The sequence below is a fragment of the Leptinotarsa decemlineata genome, unplaced genomic scaffold (genome assembly GCF_025532065.1).
Source record: "Leptinotarsa decemlineata unplaced genomic scaffold, Ldec_3_MD MMD2_P_RNA_scaffold_5, whole genome shotgun sequence".
NCBI lineage: Eukaryota > Metazoa > Arthropoda > Insecta > Coleoptera > Chrysomelidae > Leptinotarsa > Leptinotarsa decemlineata.
Window position 1 is genome coordinate 3,441,607 of NW_027412532.1, and position 20,229 is coordinate 3,461,835.

The window sequence follows — 20,229 nt, forward strand, 5'->3', positions numbered from 1 at the left end:
GTGACATACGGTGATTTTACTTTGAGTCAGAAAAAAGTTGCACAAGCTTTTCACGAAAGGTTGCATGGGCAGTTAACTATGACGACGCTCTCCCTGGACGCTCCAGCAAATCAAAACCGATGAAAATGTTGAGAAAGTGAAAAAAATTGTTATATCATTATGTATATCGATTGGCACATGCTATGCAACTTCGTAATCAAGCATCAGCCACTGTATTTACTAGATTTGGATTCCTGCATCTTTTTTCTGTTCCCAAGATTGAAGAGACCCATGGAAGGACGGCGTTGCGATGATTGAGGAGATACAAACCGCTTCTAGGATTCCAAAAACTCTGGCACAAGTGTATTATATCTGAGGAGACTACCCTTGAACGTGTTAAGAATCACATGTTAAAAGGTAAGACCTCGTTAATCCTTAGCTCGCACAAGTCTCTCAACTTCTGAGAGTTGTCGTTCGTATGGGGGCGATAGCTGATTAACGGAACAGACAGAACAGAAAATGATGAATAATTAAATATCTTTTGAGAAAAATAAAAATTCACCGCATTTTTCGAACAGAACTGAGTCGCAGAACTGAGGGTATCTATAAAATTAACAATATAAAAAAATCTGAGAATATATGATTGTTCAAAACGTCGTTATAGGACCAACTGCTGAGTAATGATTGATTTCACATTCTAGTATTGCAACACCAACCAAAAGTAATAAGGACAGCATCAGAAGATATCTGTAACGAAGTGGTTACTCCAATTCTGTACGACAGAAATCAGCCCAAAGAGTCATAAAGCCTAGAAACCGATAAAATCAGGACAGAGTTACGACTCATTCTAGATCTAGAACTAGAGAAACGAATGCAAACCAAACAACGTCCTGAAAAGTTGTAAATTCAGAGACACTGGAAGACTATTCCTACGCCAATATTTCACAAAAAGAAAAGGACACTCAAAGAAGAGAACCAATAAGTCGAAAGTAGCTCTTGTTTGTTTCACTCTCCCGCTGACTTTCAAGTTGTTTTGTTACTCGGTTCCAAGTTTGTTTCATTTCATTATTTTCCACATTCATTCAGTAATTATTTATGCACATCGTATGCTTTCTGAGTTCAAATTGCTAGACCTACCTCACTTTTCTTTATGTTATATCGGATCCAAGTCCGTGAGAGCTGATTCAAATGCTCTCTTGCTTTCAGTGTGAATTTGCCGATCAATAGATCAGCCTCGAAAGGAAATAGTGAATTTCCCATTACCATACCCTCGTTCTGTCTATAGGATAGGATTGTCTCTGGCTAGGAAAGGTAACGAATCGACCATAACTGGCTGGATCTATGTGATGCTAGTAGACAGAAATGCAACTATACTTCCAGGAGAGGCCATTAGGTTCAGAGTGACCAGGGACTGCCCTCAAGGTGGGGTACTATCTCCCCTTCCGTGGTCGCTCCTGATGAATAGTCTGCTTGTTGCCCTCGACAGAAGAAAAATTGATCTGCAAGCTTATGCAATCCTCCAAAGCACGTTGGCCGATGTTCACAGTTGGTGCCTGACGGAGTAGATGTTTGTCAACCCCAGCAAAACTGTGTTAATCCCCTTCACCAGGAGTAGAAAATTAGACGATATAACGGTACTTTCCCTCAATGATGAGGTCATTCAATTTTAGGCAGAGGTGAAATATCTTGGCATTGTACTTGATAATTGATTTACCTGGAACGCTCATTTGGAAAAAGTTTTACAGAAAGCCAGACTGTCTCTATGGACATGTCAAAGAGTTTGTGGTAAAACTTGGGGTTTAGGTCCCAAACAAATCCATTGTATTTATGTGATGATTGTCAGACCAATGATCACTTATGGTGCGATTGCCTAGTGACCGAAGTCTTTACTGAAAACGGCCCAAGTGAAGCTCTCTGGTTTACAGAGACAGGCTCTTCTGGCTATCAGTGGTGCCATCATTACCACACCGTCAGCAGGCATGGAGATCCTTCTAGATCCACCTCTTCTCCACATTCTTCTGGAGAGAGAGGCCAGATGGACTGCATATAGACTTGTTCACATTGCCAGTTGCACAAATCAATTTAACACAGAGTGCTGACCGCCTTTGGGAGCCTCACTAGTAGATATTGACGCCTTCTCCTATATGATGACGTTCCTGATCAAAGTCTCAACTTTCTCACAGTAATTTGCCTTGTCCAATACTATAATCTTTCGAATTTTCTTTGCTTTCAGATAAAAAACATCTTCCTCCTTCAACTTTCTTCTGAAGGTTTTTATCTGTTAGTTTCATCAGATTGTTAACAATTTGTCGCAAGCTCCCAGAACATATCGTTCGATTTACATCGTAAACTGTTGCGGCATTTCTGTTCCATATCATGTTCATTCATTCATTATAACAATAGCTCTACTTCAAAGTTAAATTTAGACAATTCTAAAAACTTTCATAGAAAGTTCTATTCATAGAAGACATAATTGATGAGTTCAATATCACTTGAACGGTTCAAAATTCCACCTTTTGCCCCGCGACTAACATTTATCTCCGATCATAAAAGAAATTAATAGAACAGATGGGCATTCCCATCTTGATTCGTTTTTTAGACATTCCTAATGATCGCTTGTTTAAACTGTCTCTCCGCCAAGTTATTGTTATGTCTTCAACTAGCAACAGCACGACCGTTTCATGGGAGGCAGATATAATCGCTTGGATGTGGTTTATCGCTGCAAAAATGACTTGGCTGATGAAAGATAAACACTCTAATATCGCAAGCGTTATCAGATTTCACAGAAAGATCACGTACTTTCTCACGTTACATGAAAGTATGATACGGCATGGGTGTCGCCGGATTACATTTACACAACAATCCACAACAAGATGAAGTTTGGTTTGAACATTGATAACAGGATCTGACAGTGACGATGCCACCATCGGTTTCACATCCGGAGTACGTTCAAAATAATAACTTCAATATGGATGTGCCCCAAGGGTCATCATTGGGCCTCATTTCATTATAAATTTACAGATCGTCATGTTGTACACGAACAATTATAGACCAGTTCAAATACGACTTCACTTAGAATAACTTGTTCTCAAGAGGTTTCAAATAGCCTCTTTACAAAACCTACCTGCATGAAACCCGAGTTCACGCTTTGAAACAAAAAAGAAATTTGGTGGGTGGGTACAGTGGGTGAACAAAGCGCTCAAGTAGGCAAACCATTAACACTTATTTCGAGTGATGCTAGTTGCAGCTTTGCAAACGAAAACTCTTCTGAATGAAGTCACAAATGTGCTTACAATTTGGTCACATCGCACCGATGAGACTGATCGAAACTGAACTATAATGAACCAAAACCTGTGTTCTACTCATATTAATGGTCGACCCTCGCTGAGCTATGAGCCTATGAGCTATTTTCGTCGGTCTTAGATTTACAAACCTTGAATGGTTGGTCTGGCTCAACTGGATCATAGGTCTAGAATTCAAAAACAAAACATCAGAGTGATTTCAAATCAGGAAGCGCTGTTTCGAACTGGAAAATGTCACTTCAGTGGTGCTAAATCAGACCACGATTGCACGGTTCTATTCAATTGTTTTACTAACTGTCTAATTAAGATTTATGTGATTATGAAAACTGAAACCCTGCTTATCCAAGATGAAAAAAATCCCAAGGGTACGTACACAGAACATCCTGGAACATTATGGAATGTTGTGTAATGTTCCGAACGTGCGAAAAAAATCTCAAAAGATTCCAAATCATTGTCATTGTCATTCATAAAAAAATTTACAGTTTTAACTTGAAATCCGTTTTTTTGAAGATATGAGGGCTAACATTTTTGACTTCTAGAGAGTTTCAGAATATTCCAGAATATTCTAAAGTTTTCAACAAAATTCTATAACAGTCACGAATATCCTGGAACATTCTGGAAAGTTTGGAAAAATCTTGGAACATTCCAGAGCAGTTGAAAAATGTCTGAAACAGTTTAGAGTATTCGAGAGTATTCCACAACATTCTGGAATGTTGTGAAATGTTTGGAAATAATCTGGAACATTTAGAAATATCCCAGATTATTGTGAAACATTCCAAAACAGTATCGAATGACTTTTTATACTGATAGGGATATCCATTGGTAGGGACTCCTTGGGCAGATCATGGTACCCCAGATGGTAACTAATAATAATGATAACAGTCCGTATGAATGTGTATACGCACTGTCATCATGGCATGAGTAGATTTATCTCCTCCGGGAGAAGGAACTATTAAGAGCAGATATTTGTTGGTTCACTGATGAATCAAAAACACCTTTTGGTTCTGGTGCAGGTGTTGAGAGCTCTTGGTAGCTACTGAGCAACGTCTAAATTGGTAGCAAATTGCCAAAAACGACTCTCCTCGATAGGAAGACTCGAAAGATTGTCTCTGGTCTGGATTCCTGTCCATACTGGCCTGGAAGGCAATGAGGCTGCTGACTCCCCTGCAAAGGATGGTGCTGCAAGCAGCTTCATCGGACCAGAACCTGTCATTGGCATCACTTCAGGCTTTGCCAAATGAAGATTGAACATCTGGATGGCAAGAAGATTTATGGACTTCTGGCATCTTGGCTCACTCCAAGGCATTTATTCGCCCTTCGAAGTTTGATACCAAACAGTTGTTGGACTACAGTAGGGATGAACTACCTTGTCTAACAGGCCTTCTAAGAGGTCACAATCATTCGAATAATAATATGCAGAGACTCGGACTGTCGGAAGACAGTGTGTGTCGCCTCTGTATGTCACCTCTGTCCACTCACCATATAAACTAATCGGCTTCGTTAAGAAGCTGGGTTTATTTGGTCGAGTGCAAATAGATGTGAGCCACAATAAAGATTTGCGGGTTGTGGTGGCGGATCGAATAGATCCACTTACTTTGGACCTAACCTAACCTGAAACACAGTCGTAATGTTATGAAAGAAATGAGTACTTCTACTTTTAATGTTATCCAGAACGGTGCTGATACGGTGTTTAAACAAGTGTCTTACCCCGGAACATCGAAGTGCACCATTGAAGTTGAAAGTAGTAGTTTTGAAAGGACGTGTTCCTTCCGTATAATTCAATGTTCATGTATGGCATAAAAATTGAATAGTTACCGAACGTCGGCAGTTTCTTAGTATGACATGGACGGCGTGGTATAATTTCTTTTCAAAAATTGATTTGATTTTTCACAAACCTACGTGGATTTTTTTATTGGTAAAAAGTAATGCATATAGTCTTTTATTTAGCTGTTCTGATCGACTTCGTATGGCTATACCTGCAAGTAGTTGTTTTGAAATAGTATTTACTTCCAGTTTTTATTTGAAAGAAACGTCTTGTGTATGCTCGTCATATCTTGATGAATGGTTTTCATTGAAGTTATTTTCTTTTCCTGTCTTTGGAACTCTCTCACATGTTTTGTTCAATAATGAAAAATAACAAGTTTGCGATAACGAAGCGACAACGAATAAATGAAAGACGTCCAATTTGAGACAAGATTTGCCTCTTTTTTTCTGAATCCTTCCGTATACTGCAACTTCTCCGTGTTTATTTTAAGAAGACGACATCGACAAATGCCTGTACGTACGTAATCCTCGATTGTTTATTTTGTTATTGTCGTTCTCAATAAATCCTCTTTGTGAGTGGTAATTGATGCTCGAAATTCAATAAACATAGACCTTTGAACGACTGCATCCTGTATCGGATTATGGTAATTATTGTATCAGACGACGACAGCTTTGATCAAAGAAAATATATGCAGGAACGCAGGAAAATTTGTCACTTCCTGAGAGGAGTAGGAGTCAGAGATTATTTTGCTGGCAATAATCTGAAAGGTTCTTTTTTTGCGAATGTTTTTGACGATAGAAGTTCTAATATGCATATTGTTCCAGAAAGAGTGGCAAAATGATTTAGGACGAAAATATTTTGATAAGTGGGTAAACAATATTAAAAAAGGAAGGAAAATCCATTGAATCAAATGAATTAGCGGTTTCGTTTACCATAGTGGTGAAGTGTTCAAAGAGCTTCCTTTTGTTTAACAAATGTAATGTTGCCAATATGAAATAAATGATGGCGATAATGGAATTTTGAAATTCATAAAACTATCTGTGAGAATTTGCAACTAAAAGGATGTTGGTCAAACTGAGCGCAATATAATTACTCGGTTCAAGGAACGCATTTCACGTATTCAGTTTCGTAGAACAGAGGAGTCTGGGGTCGCTCAAAATACCTTGAAGAACGACCACAGAGTAAAAATGCTTGCTATTATTGAGACCGGGAAATGGCAACAGGATTTTAGACACCGTTGAAAGCTTAGAAATCGAAAAATGTGGAGTAACAAATATGAACTGCGATAAAGGTTCCATTCCAACAGTGTTGATTTCATATAAAGAAAGGGAAATATTGGATATCACAACAATTAGGAATTGAGAACATTAACAAAATAATTTGGTACTACAAACCCACTACATGACCTCATTCATTAGCACTCCTCCACCACATTATGAGTGGTTACAATTTGGTGAAGCATTTTGAATGGTTCACGCATGGGGTGTAAATTTGCACCTCCACCAAGAAGCAATTAGTTAGAATCAATTCATAAATGTTATATCTTGGAATCTTCACAGCAAATTCCAAAAGATATTGATTCAGAGTGTAAACAAAGATATACTTACGGATTAGATCGCATTTTTGACGTGAGAAAATACCACAACTGTTGGATAGCCCTAAGGAGAAGAATTTGCAAAATGAAAACTCGGGGATATATGAAATGAGCTATGAGGACCGTGACAAAAAATACATCGGTCAGACTAAGCGAGCTATTTGAACCCGCTTTAAAGAACACGTGATAGATATTCGATTTCGGAGAACAGAAAAGGAAATTTTCCGAAATTGTTGGGATCGGCACATGACACTAGATTTTTGAATGCTTTTGAAAGTCTGGAGATATCAGTGTGACATGAGAACTATGAACTGTGACAGGGTTCTCATCCTGAACATCACATTGTTCATTTTAATATGAACTTTGAAGAATAAATTTCCTGAAAATTTCTACTCCAACATTTGACTCTACAAAGGGCTCGAAAATTAGGAAACAATTGCCAAACGATAGCACTACACAAATAACTTTCGAGGATAACTTTTGTTTGCCGTATTCCCCGTGATAAAAAAATTATGAGATGAGGAACAAACACCTTCCTATTTCAGTAAAATTGTTCATTTCTCCTGCATCTCTAGAACGCTATCAAGCAGTGATTGATGTTCAATTGTTTTTTCGAGCTCAACAATACGAATGTTGCAATCCTGCTGTAGTTATAAAGGATCTTCTAACAGGGACTTCTGAAATTTGACAATTGTTGAAGGTACATCTGTCAAATCACTTGTCATCAATTCAGTCTGTTTTGTCAAATCAGCATGGACGATCGACCAACACTCGTATGTCGCCGTAACGCAAGATCTGCCGAAAACATCACCGCTGTCTGTGAGAGTGTGTAGGAGAATCCGAAGCAAACCATTTCGCGTCGCTTACAAGAACCCGGCCTTTCGCAGACCACAACTCGGCAGATTTTGCGTTGTAACTTGGGCCTGCACCCATACAGAATTCAACTGACCCATGAACTGAAGGTAAACGACCATAGACAACGACGTGTTTTCGTTGAAAGAGCTCTGGAGCAGTTGGCAACCGACCCCTAATTTTCATGTGAACGGGCCACCGGGATCGTCCGATTTGAACCCGTTAGACTTTTTCTTGTAATGGCTTTTCAAATCGCAGGTATATGCGAATATTTCAATGATATCCCACACACACTTTGTTTTATTTAAATTTGAAGTCAGAAAGCGACTAACGATCCTACAGTTAAAACGAAAATGAATCAGCGACACTATCGCTAATGAAACAAACCCATCCATTATTCATTACTAAATATGTGCTGTGTACCGTTGAAATGAATTGCCCAGGAGCATATTGTCCAATTATACACAATGCCAATTTGAATATATTAAATAGGCAACAAATATATGAAAGTAAAAACCATATAGAACACCGTTATTGTCCTATTAGTTATTCAGTTCCAGCGCTCTGCTTATTTCAATGAAATATTCGTAAAACGACTCCTAGCATTCACAGAAAGACAAATGTAGTCACATTATTACTCCAGTAAAGAAGTGAAAAACTCACAATTCTCATATACAACTAAAAACTTAATAGAACAAAAATTTCTAAGAATCAGTCCCCGAATTTATTTTCGAATAAAACAGTTTAAACCCCCGAAAAGAGATGGTTCCCATCTCCCGAATAAAAGAAACCTCCGGTAGAGGATCAACTTTGAATAAGAAGGTGAAGAGAACATAAATCCAGATTTTTTATGAACGTCTGTGCAAAATTATACGAGAAATAGGTCATTAAATTGACTAACTTTGAAGTAAGGGATACTTTAACTAAAATGAGGGAATGAAAGTCCATTTTCCATCAATTCAGACAAATACCAAACGAAATCAGCAGCCAAACTGCCAGAAAAACTGGTCGAATAAATAAATAGTTTATCGCCAAAGACGACAAATTAATCATCAAAAAGCATTCGAGGCCATTAGACAACACCCACGCCCGGCAGATGAGGTTATAAGTAGTCTTTCAAGCCGATTGGTAATCTATCAGGAATTTAGGATAATCGAGAAAGTTTTTTATCACTTCTAGTTCGGATTGAAATTCCAGACCGGAACCAGTGCTGACGAATCGTTTAGAGAACAAAGGAATAACAGGAAGTATTTACCATCAGTCGTAAAACCATTAGTGGTATCAAGGGTTTGATTAGAAATTGAAGACGTCGCCCCGGAGCGCCAATTCATTTTTTGTTGTTGTTTTATAATCTCATGATTTGTATTTTGGAAGTAAATAAAGACAGTACTGATGGAATTGCAAAAACGTTTCCTAAGAATGATACTTTTCAAAAACAACAGATATGCGAGTGATGCTCTCTATGAAGAGTCTGAGATTTTTGTTGTCAGACAAATATTCTTTTATCACATCGCTACAACTCAGTTCTTCAATAACACCGAACTTATTAAACCTCCTCATACCTATACTACGAGACAAAAAAATTATTATTCGGTACCTTTCGCTTCGAAATCAATGCTATCAATATTTAGCACCAAAAGTATTTAATCTTCTTCCCGAAACACTGCAAAACGAAACGTCAGCATTCAGATTCAACAAAGATTTGAAACTATTTATGAAACAATCGCCTCGTCATTATACATGGTCAATAATTGAAAATTGGAAGTAATTTTAGATATTCATAATGTTAAATGTTATTCTGAGTGCACTCAAAACTTGTATATCGGTATTTTCCAGTATACACTTAGGCCACATGTGACCCATTGTACATCCTCCCGAGGAGTTGTCCTCCTAGGTCATCGTCCATCCTGTCCTTTCCAGGAAGGTGGACAGGTCACTAGGAGACATCTCCTTTATATCAGCAGATGTAGGCCAAGACTCGCCGAACAAACACTCTCTTATTGACGATAACTCCGGGCACTCGCATGCCTGACAGTCTCATCTTCCTGTTCACACATCCTGCATAGAGGTGTGACCACTAGCCCCATATTGTGGAGGTGTTTCCTTAGTTGACAGTGGCCAGTCAGAAATTTCTTCGGCGCCAGCTTCCCCGGGTCGCCCAGGGTGATCCTGACAAGATTGCATCCTTTGATTTCATTCCATCTCTTTAGGAATTGTCGAAGTCATCAGGCCGTAGGTGCCACTGGTTACTAAAATTATTAGTCCAGCCGCTTCCTTACCTTTACTCCTGTCATGCCCTTTTACTCACCTCAGGATAACGTTATTATCTACCGAGACTTTGGCTAAATCTTGGTGGCACTCTAGTACTAGCCTTGGCATTGTAGTTGATAAAAGACTCACCTGGAACGCTCACTTGGAAAAAGTTTTACACAAAGCCAGACTGTCTCTATGGACAAGTCGAAGGATTTGTGGATTTAGGTCCCAAACAAATCCATTGGATTTATGTGATGATTATCAGACCAATGATCACTTATGGTGCAATTGCTAGGTGGCCGAAGGCTTTACAGAAACCGGCAGAGACAGGCTTGTCTGGCTATCAGTGGTGCCATCAGTACCACACCATCAGCGGCCATGAAGATCCTTCTAGATCTAACTCCTTTCCACATTTTTCTGGGAAGAGAGGCTAAATGGACTGCATAGAGACTTGTGCACATTGCCAATTGCACAAATCAATTCAATGCAGTGTGCAACAGACTGTTGGTTGACATTGGAAGTCACAGCATTCTGGAAATGACCTCTGACTTTATGCCTCCAACTGTCAACTACGAACTGCCTTATAAAGTACTATTCCCGAGTAGAGAGGACTGAATCCTGCGGGAGAAGGAAATATTAGGAGCAGATAGTTGTTGGTTCACAGATGGATCAAAAACACCTTCCTGTTCTGGTGCAGGTGTTTTCAGTCGCAGACCCAGGACAGAGTTATGTACCTGCCTAGGAACTTATGCGACTGTATTTCAAGCGGAAATTTACGCTATTGAATTGTATGCGGAGGAATTGGATAAATCCAACCTCATTCACAAGTAAATAAAAATATTCTCGGACAGTCAAGCGGCGTTGGAAGCTTTTGGCTCCTACCCAGCAACGTCTAAATTGGTAGCAAACTGCCAAAAAAGACTCTCCTCGATAGGAAGACTTAACAGATTATCTCTTGTCTGGATTCCTGGCCATACTGGCCTGGAAGGCAATGAAGCTGCTGACTCTCTTGCAAAGGAGGGTGCTGCAAGTGGCTTCATTGGACCAGAACCTGCCATTGGCATTGCTCAGGCTTTTCCAAACAAACACTGAACACCTGGATGGCAAGAAGAGTTATGGACTTATTATTCAGCCTTCGAAGCTTGATTCCAAACAGTTGTTGGACTACAGTAGGGATGAACTACGATGTCTAACAGGCCTTCTTACAGGTCACTGTCATTTGAACAGTGTGTGTCGCCTCTGTCTGGAAAATGATGAAACTGCAGAGCATATACTTTGTGCCTGCCCCGCTGGGGACCGAATCAGGTTGTTTGAGTTTGGCAGATCCGTACTCTCACTATCTGACCTGAAAGACTACTCACCTTACAAACTAAACGGCTTCGTTGAGAAGTTGGGTTTAGTTGGCAGAGTGTGAATAGGTGTGAGCCACAATAAACTTTTATGGGTTGTGGTGGACCTACCTACCTACCTACTAGCCCTCAGGTAACACGTTGTCTGTTCAAGGCTAATAGGGCTTGTCTTCTGTGAGTGCAGATTGTTTTTGCCAGAAATTCCTTTCCTGGTTATTTCTTTTGTGGCGATTGAGATACCAGCCAGTTCTGTTTAGACCACGCTGGTATTTTTTCCCATTCCCCACTTAATCCTTAGACTTAGTGATCTGGTGTACACTCCATATCCTGAGCCTTCTTTGGTTTTTGAGCCGTCTTTATATAAGCGTATTGCATTTGTAGCATCTGACTCTGTGTCCTGTTTCATTTGTTTTTTTAATACTTTGAAGATAGAATGAAAAGCAATGTATAACATTGCACTGAAAAATACTTCAGGCTTCTACTTGACACCGTCCATACTGTTGAAAATTTTCAAAAAGCTCAATGCAGTGACGTCGAAACACACCGTAGTAATTATCCTTCAGAAACAAATGCAGGCCTCTCGACCAACAAACCCCCCCGTTTTCTCTTCCACCGACAAATACCCACAGATCTACGAGTCACCAACCCGCAGGACTCCTCCGCTTTGGCACACACACCAAGAAGATCCGTGGAAACGGATCAAAACAAAACAAACACGCCGAACTAGCACAGCCTGCCGCGATCCTCGCTAATTACCTCTCTGTGTCGCACAAAGCACACGACGACAAACACAAACGACCGACTGTCACTTCGCAAGGCCGCTCGAGAGATCTAGATGGCCTGCCAACTAACAACGGACGCGTAGAATATTGCGAACGAAGCTCGGAGAGATCGCCTCTTGCGGTGTCGGAGGCGAATTCGGAACTGCAGCAGCGCCGTGTCGCCACCACCGCCGCATACGACGGCATTACGTAACGTCGGGACGTGGTGGTCGAGGGCGGCGACTCGGAAAGGGCCCCCGAAGCGACGGGGAAGCCGTCCAACACCTCCGGGAGGCACGACGGCGGTGTGGGATGACATGGGGTTGGTGAGTCGTATGGTTTTAGTTCAGCTTGAGGTCAGGAATGGTCAATTCGCATACAGTGAAGTTGCTTTGAGGCAAACTATCTGTTATATCTGTTTTTCTGTTAACTAGCTGTCGACACCCAACGAACTACAACCCTCAAATATCTAAACTTGTTCGAGCTGAGAATAAACGAAGTTTTATCTTTCAACGTGCGATTGCTAGCACGAAACGAAGTGTTAATACATCCAGCTATCACAAAAGTTCAGTTCGATAACCGTTATCACCTTAATGTGATAACGGTTAAAGCATTAGGCATGTTATACACCTATGGAAGGCATGTTAAAAAACTACTGAAGGCATGTTAAAAAACTACGGAGGCTTCATTTTTCCATTCTTGAATGAATCCGATATTAAAATTGAAATTTCGACAAAAATCTAGCAATTTCACAACCCTCAAAAGTCTAAACTTGTTCGAGCTGAGCATCAACGAGGTTTTGTCATTTAACGGCGATTGCTATCACTAGGCAAATTGTAAATACATCCAGCTATCACAAAAGAAGAACTCAAAAAACTTTCAGTTCGATAAAGTTGTGCCTTATGGTGATAACGGTTAAAGCACTAGGCATGTTACAAACCTAGGAAAGGCATGTTAAAAACCTTTGGAAGACATGTTACAAACCTACGGAAGCTTTCATTTTTTTATTCTCAAATGAATCCGACATTAAAATTGAAATTTCGACAAAAATCTAGTAAATACACAACCCTCAAATGTCTAAACTTGTAACGAGCTGAGCACTAACGAGGTTTTACCTTTTTACGGCGATTTCTATCACGAGGCAAGTTGTAAATACATCCAGCTATTACAAAAACTGTCTTTCAATAAAGTTGTGCCTTATGGTGATAACGGTTAAAGCACTAGGCATGTTACAAACCTAGGAAAGGCATGTTAACAACCTTTGGAAGACATGTTACAAACCTACGAAAGCTTTCAATTTTTATTCTTGAATGAATCGGACATTTAAATTGAAATTTACACAAAAATCTAGTTATTCCACAACCCTCAAATATCCAAACTTGTTACGAGCTGAGAATTAACGAAGTTTCATCTTCAACAAAGTATTATGTTATCTGGATGTTGTTCTGAGAAAAAACACTTTTGGTTTATAGTGAATGTGAGTTTCTTCATTTGAAAGATTCGTGAAGTAGTAAGCTGATTTAAGATCTATAATTTTGAAAATGTATATATATAAATGTATAGGTTTGAAGAATTTTAATTTTCATAAGTAATTGGATTATGATGTAAATTAGATGCAGTGAGATTTTCAAACCAGTTGGTAGTGTTGTCAGCAATACTTCACAGTGAAATCTAACCTTTAGTCATTCAAATAAACACCAGAAAGTAATGGACCGATAAATGTGCCATGTGGAACACCATATCCCACAATTGATTCTTCGTTGAGGACATTATAAATTTTCACTTGTTGACTTTTATCCATCAAATAGTTTCTTGTGGAATCTAGATCACTGCCTCTTATTCTTATTTTTTCTGAGCGAATTGTGAACTTTTGAATGAAATCGACAATTCTGAGTGATAGAGAAGTTCTTAATCGACCCGACATCGTGTCGAACAACACTCGTAACCGTTCTCTGCGAATAATTACGATGTCGTATTCAGCGGTCTGACCTAGACAGGAAGCTATGCGACACGTATCCGCTTTGTCCTCCACATCTTGTGCCGTTCTCTCATCTCTCATCATTCACTCTAATGCGCGACGTGAATGGCCGCCTTCCAACTTCCGAGTCAAAGGAGAAAGTCGTAGAAACGAAGTCAGGAGCACGTTCCATAAAGGTGCTTGAAATGTAGGAACCCGCCGAGTTGCATTCCTCTCGGAAAGGATATAAGATCATATTATTAGGCTTCTGAGTGCAGGTGTTAGAAATTCATGAAGCAGATCGACGTGTTTTTTTTTCTACAAACGCGTAGACGGTCAGAGTTTCACAAAATAAGTTCAGCAGAAACTTTATAATTTTTATGGTTTGTATAATATTGAGAAAGTAAAAAAAACCTCAAGAAATAAAGGAAATAATTTGTTTCTGTTAACATTTACTTGGAAAATCAAACTCTCTGATGCCTTTGACAGAAAAAGGGTGAATCTGCAAGCCTATACAGGTTGAAGACAATATAGATCCCCATGGAGACAATATGGATCCCTTAGGAACCATATTGTCTCCAATATGGATTCCCGGGATCCATATTGTCTCCAATATGGATCCATATTGTCTCCAACCCTCTCTTAATTGTATATCAACGACTTATTGGAAAAAACAAAGAATCCAATATATTGCTTTGCTGACGGCAAAGCCTGACTACGCAGGCACATCTTCATCGGCAGCAGGAGGTTGCTTATCTTACTGAGGATCATATCAGTACAAATCATCGTTTCGAAATTCAACCCAGTACATCTCCAACTTCATTGTTTATCATTTGGAGAACTACGTTCTCTGAGAACGTTTTTAATCTTCAGCAATTCAAATCTAGTCTCGGAGCACATCAAGGAGACTCCTGTAATGATTGTGTTTTGTCCTTGAAAAAAAATGAAAATCTTTTCGGACCTACCACCTCTCTATATATATATATATGCTCGACGACCAACTTAGAGAATATGCAGGTAGCCAATTGCCAAAAAGAGGCTTATACTTCGCGTGACAGCTACTGAAAGTCACAGCATCCTGGGAATGATGTCCAACTCAAAGCCTCAGCTACGACCTATCTGTACAGTTCTAATAACGAGCAGAGATGAGGTCCTGGATCCTCCCGGAGAAGGAATTATCAGGAGCAGAAACACCTTCAGATTCTGATGAACGTGTATACAGTCTTACACCCTTTTCTACAACATTAGACGTTCAGGGCAGTTGTTGGACACCGCTGATCTACCCAGACACTTGCCAAAGGCGAAACCCATCCCAAAAAAGACCATAGTTACTGTATGGTGGTGTTAGGAATCACACGTTAAAAGGTAAGACCTCGTTAGTCCTTAGCTCGCACAAGTTTCTCAACTTCTGTATGTTTCTGTATGTTTCGAAAGATTAGCTTTCACCAACCACTTGGCTTTCACCAACAAACGTTCAACTTGGTAGTAAGCTGCCGAAAAAATTCTACTCATAGGAAGATAACACACAGATACACAGATAACCACAGTGGTTAGTAAAAGTAATAGAGCTGCTGCTAGGATGATGAGGTGGCAGCATTGAAACGTCATGTCCCCTGTCACTAAGTATTCAATTAATTTCTTATATTTTGGATTACATCAGGAAGGGTGGTTCAAATTTTCGACCATGAAGATGACAAGCTTCTTATCAGTAATAGTTATCAGATATTACTGTTCACTGTCGAACAGTAATATAAAGCACAGTGGAAAAAGTAAGTGTTATTTTTCCCACTACTCTACAAAGCTTCAGTTTGAATTTCATCGTCTTTCCGAAACGGTCGTTATACATCCTAAACCTGAAGATTCCGGTAGTATCTCCTCATTCAGAGCCGAACCCTACACATCGACGAAAACGAGCACTAGACATATTTAACTGTACGAGGCGGTGCTTACACATGGAATTCAACAACTTTGAAATTTGCATTTAGATAGCGAGTTCGGCAAGAAGTTCTCTCATGAAATTCAATAAAACGTCTGGGAACAACGGACTTGTCCGTAGGTCGTTAACAATCAAGATTCTCGGAGACTGGCAATCAGTTCATTCTTTCACCATTACGGAGGTAATAAACAACTCCGCGCTGGATTTTCTCCGAAAAGATCAAGGGAAAAATTGAATTCTTTCGCTGGAAAAATTATGATGACGTGAGATATCAATTGGGTGAAAGGAAGGGATATATACGGCACGCCAGAACTGTTAAAATACTACTGTCGACTAAAATACAAGTATTTGGGAGATAATTTCACTTTTTCATGCACTTAGAATCGAAACTTTTGGTACCTTAGGCCCCCAAGCATTGGAATTCATCCATGAAATCGGCATTAGGATCTCCAAAGAGACGAATGACCCAAGAGCTACCTCTTTCTTGATTCAAAAAATTAGCATTCTGATTCAAAGAGGAAATGCAGGAAATGCAGTTTACGTACAATTCCTCAATCCATAACACTAAGTGAACTATCAATAGTTCCCATGAACCAAATATATCAGCATCTACCTATGATGGTACAGCCAATCATATCCTATCCTCATCCCCAATCGAGCATTATCTGTCACAAATCTATTTCACCAATGTCGCTATCCAATTCTCATGTTTTTACGCAACGCAACGAATGTGTACGGTCAAGCTTTGACAGAAGAGGAAGTGGGAACACTAAATGAGGCTGAGTTTAGTCCTCTGGCTGAGCCCTCACAGTCCCCAACTGGTAACCGATTCAGTTTTGAGCAGTTCAAATTCCTTATCCCACCGATCCAATGAAGGGGTGAATCATCATGTCCGTGTTTGCTCAGAAGAAGATAATAATGGCAAACGTAGTATCAACAGTAACAACAATAGATCGGTGATATATTCTTCACTCAGAACTCTTGGGTTTAATGGTTTAAAAAATATTGGAAACACCTGTTTCATGAACGACGTAATCCAATGTTTATCAAACACGAGATGGTTGCTGGAATATTTAAAAAAGGATACATACATGGAAGATATCAATACTAGTATTTCTAGTGTGAAAGGTGCTTTAATCAAAGCGTTCGCAGAAGTTATAATGGAAATGTGGCCAGAAGATTAATCTAATAGAGTAATTAACACAGTCTACTTTAAAAGTCAGATTCAAAGATTTGCCCCTCGATTCATGGGTTCCGCCCATAAAGACGCCCACGAATTCTTTCGATATCTTTTAGAAGGTTTACATGAGAACCTCAACAGAATTACTGAGGAACCTGAACCGATCTTAACGAAGATTGACGAAAAGTTGAGCGATAGCGGAAAAGCACAAGAGTCCTGGCTGTGATATCTGACCATGAACAACTCTATGATTGTAGACAATTTCGTTGGTCAATTAAAATCCACTATGAAGTGCACACACTGTGGATACTCATCAGTAACCTTCGATCGTTTCCGGGATTTGTCTCTCCCCATGTCACAAAGAACTGGCCAATTGAGTTTGTCACATTGCTTGGATTCCTTCGCAAGAGGGGACGCTCTGGATAGAGGTGAAAAACTAACGTGTTCGAGGTGCAAGGAAAGAAGAAAATGAACAAAGTCTCTATCAATCTATAAGTTTCCCGTATTTTAGTGACTCATTTGAAAATATTATCTCCAACGGAAAGATTCAGACGCAAATTTATTGTTTCCATTGACTTTTCTTCAGATGGATTAGATATGAGCAAGTATGCAGCAGATAAAGTGGATCCTTGTCGTTATAATCTATATGCACTTTCAAATCACAGTGGGACTACTTACAACGGGCATTACACAGCATGCATATTGCAGACATCCATATAGTGGCAAGTAGCATGGATATAACGATTCACACGTGTCCCCAATTTCACCAAAATCGCTTTTGAGTGATGAGTGCTCTTTTATGAACAGGAGGGAACGAAGCAGCACCTTTGAGGTGATTTTTTTTCTCTTCTTTCCTTTTTTTCATAAACTTAGTTGTCTGAATTGGTTTGTATTTCATGATTGTTCCAAATATTAATTGTAATATATAACTTATCGAAAAAAAGCATTTTGTTATAATCATCAGTATTGATCACATTGGCATTGGTCTCAATATTACTCTATGTAACTAATAGTACATAATATTCAATTGGGAATTTTGATATTCAGTAATTTCAACCTGATGGGTTCCATTCGTTTGCTCCACCCATTTTTTATGACACCCATTTCGTGTACTACAAGTCCTTGGTTGGAAGTTCGTTATATTTGCTAGTCTTCTATAATCCAGAACCTCACAATCGCATATGAGACTATGACAAGTCACACTCCAGCTAACGTCTTCTTCACACAGCCCTATTTTGTTCAGATGTCCTTCAATTAGACAGTATGTGATGTAAAATTCATAGTACATTAAAACACAAAATCATCAAAGATGGGAGCATATTATTTTCCAAGAGTTAAAAATGTGCTTGACAATTCATTTCCACTTCTTGAAACTTGGTAATTTGAAATCAATAAGAATATTCCAGTTAAGTGGATTATTTGGGGACTTCTTAAATTTCAATCCGGGCTCTCTAGTTCTAACATTATAATATCTGAATTTCCAAATGATTTCTCCACTCACTGTACCTACCAATCCTACACGAGTTCCTCAATGTTATTGAGCTCCTGCATCTAATATTCAGAGACAAAGCTAAATTTGCGGAGTTTTTTTGTACTTTACTTTGAAGATAAGTATGTTTGATCAGTTTAGAGATGAGCGCTTTTGATAATGTAATATAGGAATGAAGGAGTTCAGAAATATGGAGACTGATCTTTTCTAAAGAGATTCTGCAATAAAATCCGTAACACGCTCTGAAAAATGTGGCTGTGACGATTTATGTTGGATTCAAGTCGTTACGATTATAAATCATATTCATCGCGAAGAACAGTCTCGTGATGTTTATTCTCCGTTCTCCAAACGGAAAAGCATCAATACCTACTAATTTTTTCTATTATCAGAGGCACTGCTCTCATATGTCACCCTATCTCCTAGAATATTGAAGATTTATCAATTAATAATAATGAATGCTTTCATTGGAGTCTCATGGAAAGACTACATTATTTTGCACATAATTGTATAGAACTATTCTATTGTATAGAACCCAATCACTTCAAACCAAAGTACAGCAAAACAAAGCCATCGTTACTGAGTAATTCCGCATACAACTTTGTATAAACTCAAACTCAATTAGGTACATCTCACGAGCCTCTCCAACCGTACATTCATTTGCCCTAGAGTTATGAGACTCTCCACCCAACCAACTCCCAAGAAATCCAATAGAATCTCATTCGAACTTTCTTGTTGTTGTCTTATTTCACAGAGATCGTATCCTTGGGAAATCGCACTTCTACCAAGTTTTAGCGGTAATTACACCACGGCAGACAGGCTAGCGAATATTAAACATAAATTGCCGGAAATTTACCGACATTAGTCGAAGAAGGTCAATAAGTTTTCAGAAAAAGTGGAAAAAAAAGATGGGAGAGAGAAAAAGCTAGTGTTATTGTTTTTTTCCAGTATATTCCTTCTCTAGTTCGACAAAACAACTCTCCGCCAACCAGCAAAATGTTCTGCTATGTCTGATCTATCCTTTGGAATCCACTCTCTTGAAAGTCTAATTTCAACTTTGAAAAATTCAATGGGGCCTAACTGTGGCAGTCGATACTGTGTGAAAAGAATATCACGAATATCACTTTCCTTAATAATGCCCACCAAACGGATGATTCTCCTTGTCTAATACGTGTGTTGTAATAAGACCAGCGTCCTATCCATAACAATTCATTCCAATTCATTTTTTGAGCCAGCACTGCAACGAAAAAGGCTTTTCTCCCCTCATATGTATAATTTTGATAAAAAATTGTAGCATTTCAAAGTAATCTGTGAAACTATACCTACACCTACCTCTCTAGCTAGCTTGAAATTATTTCTAGAACTAATTTTGCTCCTCTAGACATCGAACAGAAACTCAAAACCAATAAATTATATACGAAGCAATACCATGTTATTAAGAAGTAAACATAAACTGTGTAAAATTTATTACCAATTATTTACCGGGTCAGGAAACACATTGTAGTTTTGGGATTGTATAGGGTCTTCCAACAAGGACTCATTTTGACAATTGATAACACCCACTTTGTAATATGTTGAGAGATAGATTATTCTTCCGACACCATGTAGCAACACGATTTAAATTCAGGGCGAGACGTTCGCAATCATTATAACATGTTATATTGTGATAGAGTTTCAAATCAACTACGTATAAAAGGAAATTGAGATCATCTCGACTCCGATATCATTGATGGTTTGACCCTTGTGGTACACCAGATGTGGCTATATATTCCGACAGACCTGAGGCCATTGAGTTGAACATTCTGCTTACGGTTG

The 20,229-nt window shown here is 39.0% G+C and overlaps 1 protein-coding gene across 8 annotated transcripts in view; it reads right to left on the reverse strand.

Moving 5' to 3' along the window:
- The window catches only part of LOC111510848 (colorectal mutant cancer protein), an 81,402-nt gene that overhangs the window by 51,703 nt on the left and 9,470 nt on the right, over positions 1-20,229 (reverse strand). For 2 of the 8 annotated variants that reach the window (XM_074169260.1, XM_074169259.1), the window contains exon 1: positions 11,851-12,020. The exons of 1 other annotated variant lie outside the window; for it this stretch is intronic. The gene's annotated coding sequence lies outside the window, so the exon portion shown is untranslated. Of the gene's footprint in view, positions 1-11,638; positions 12,021-20,229 lie in introns of those variants that run through there. 5 more of the 8 variants (XM_074169257.1, XM_074169258.1, XM_074169263.1 and 2 more) reach the window with 4 other exon arrangements.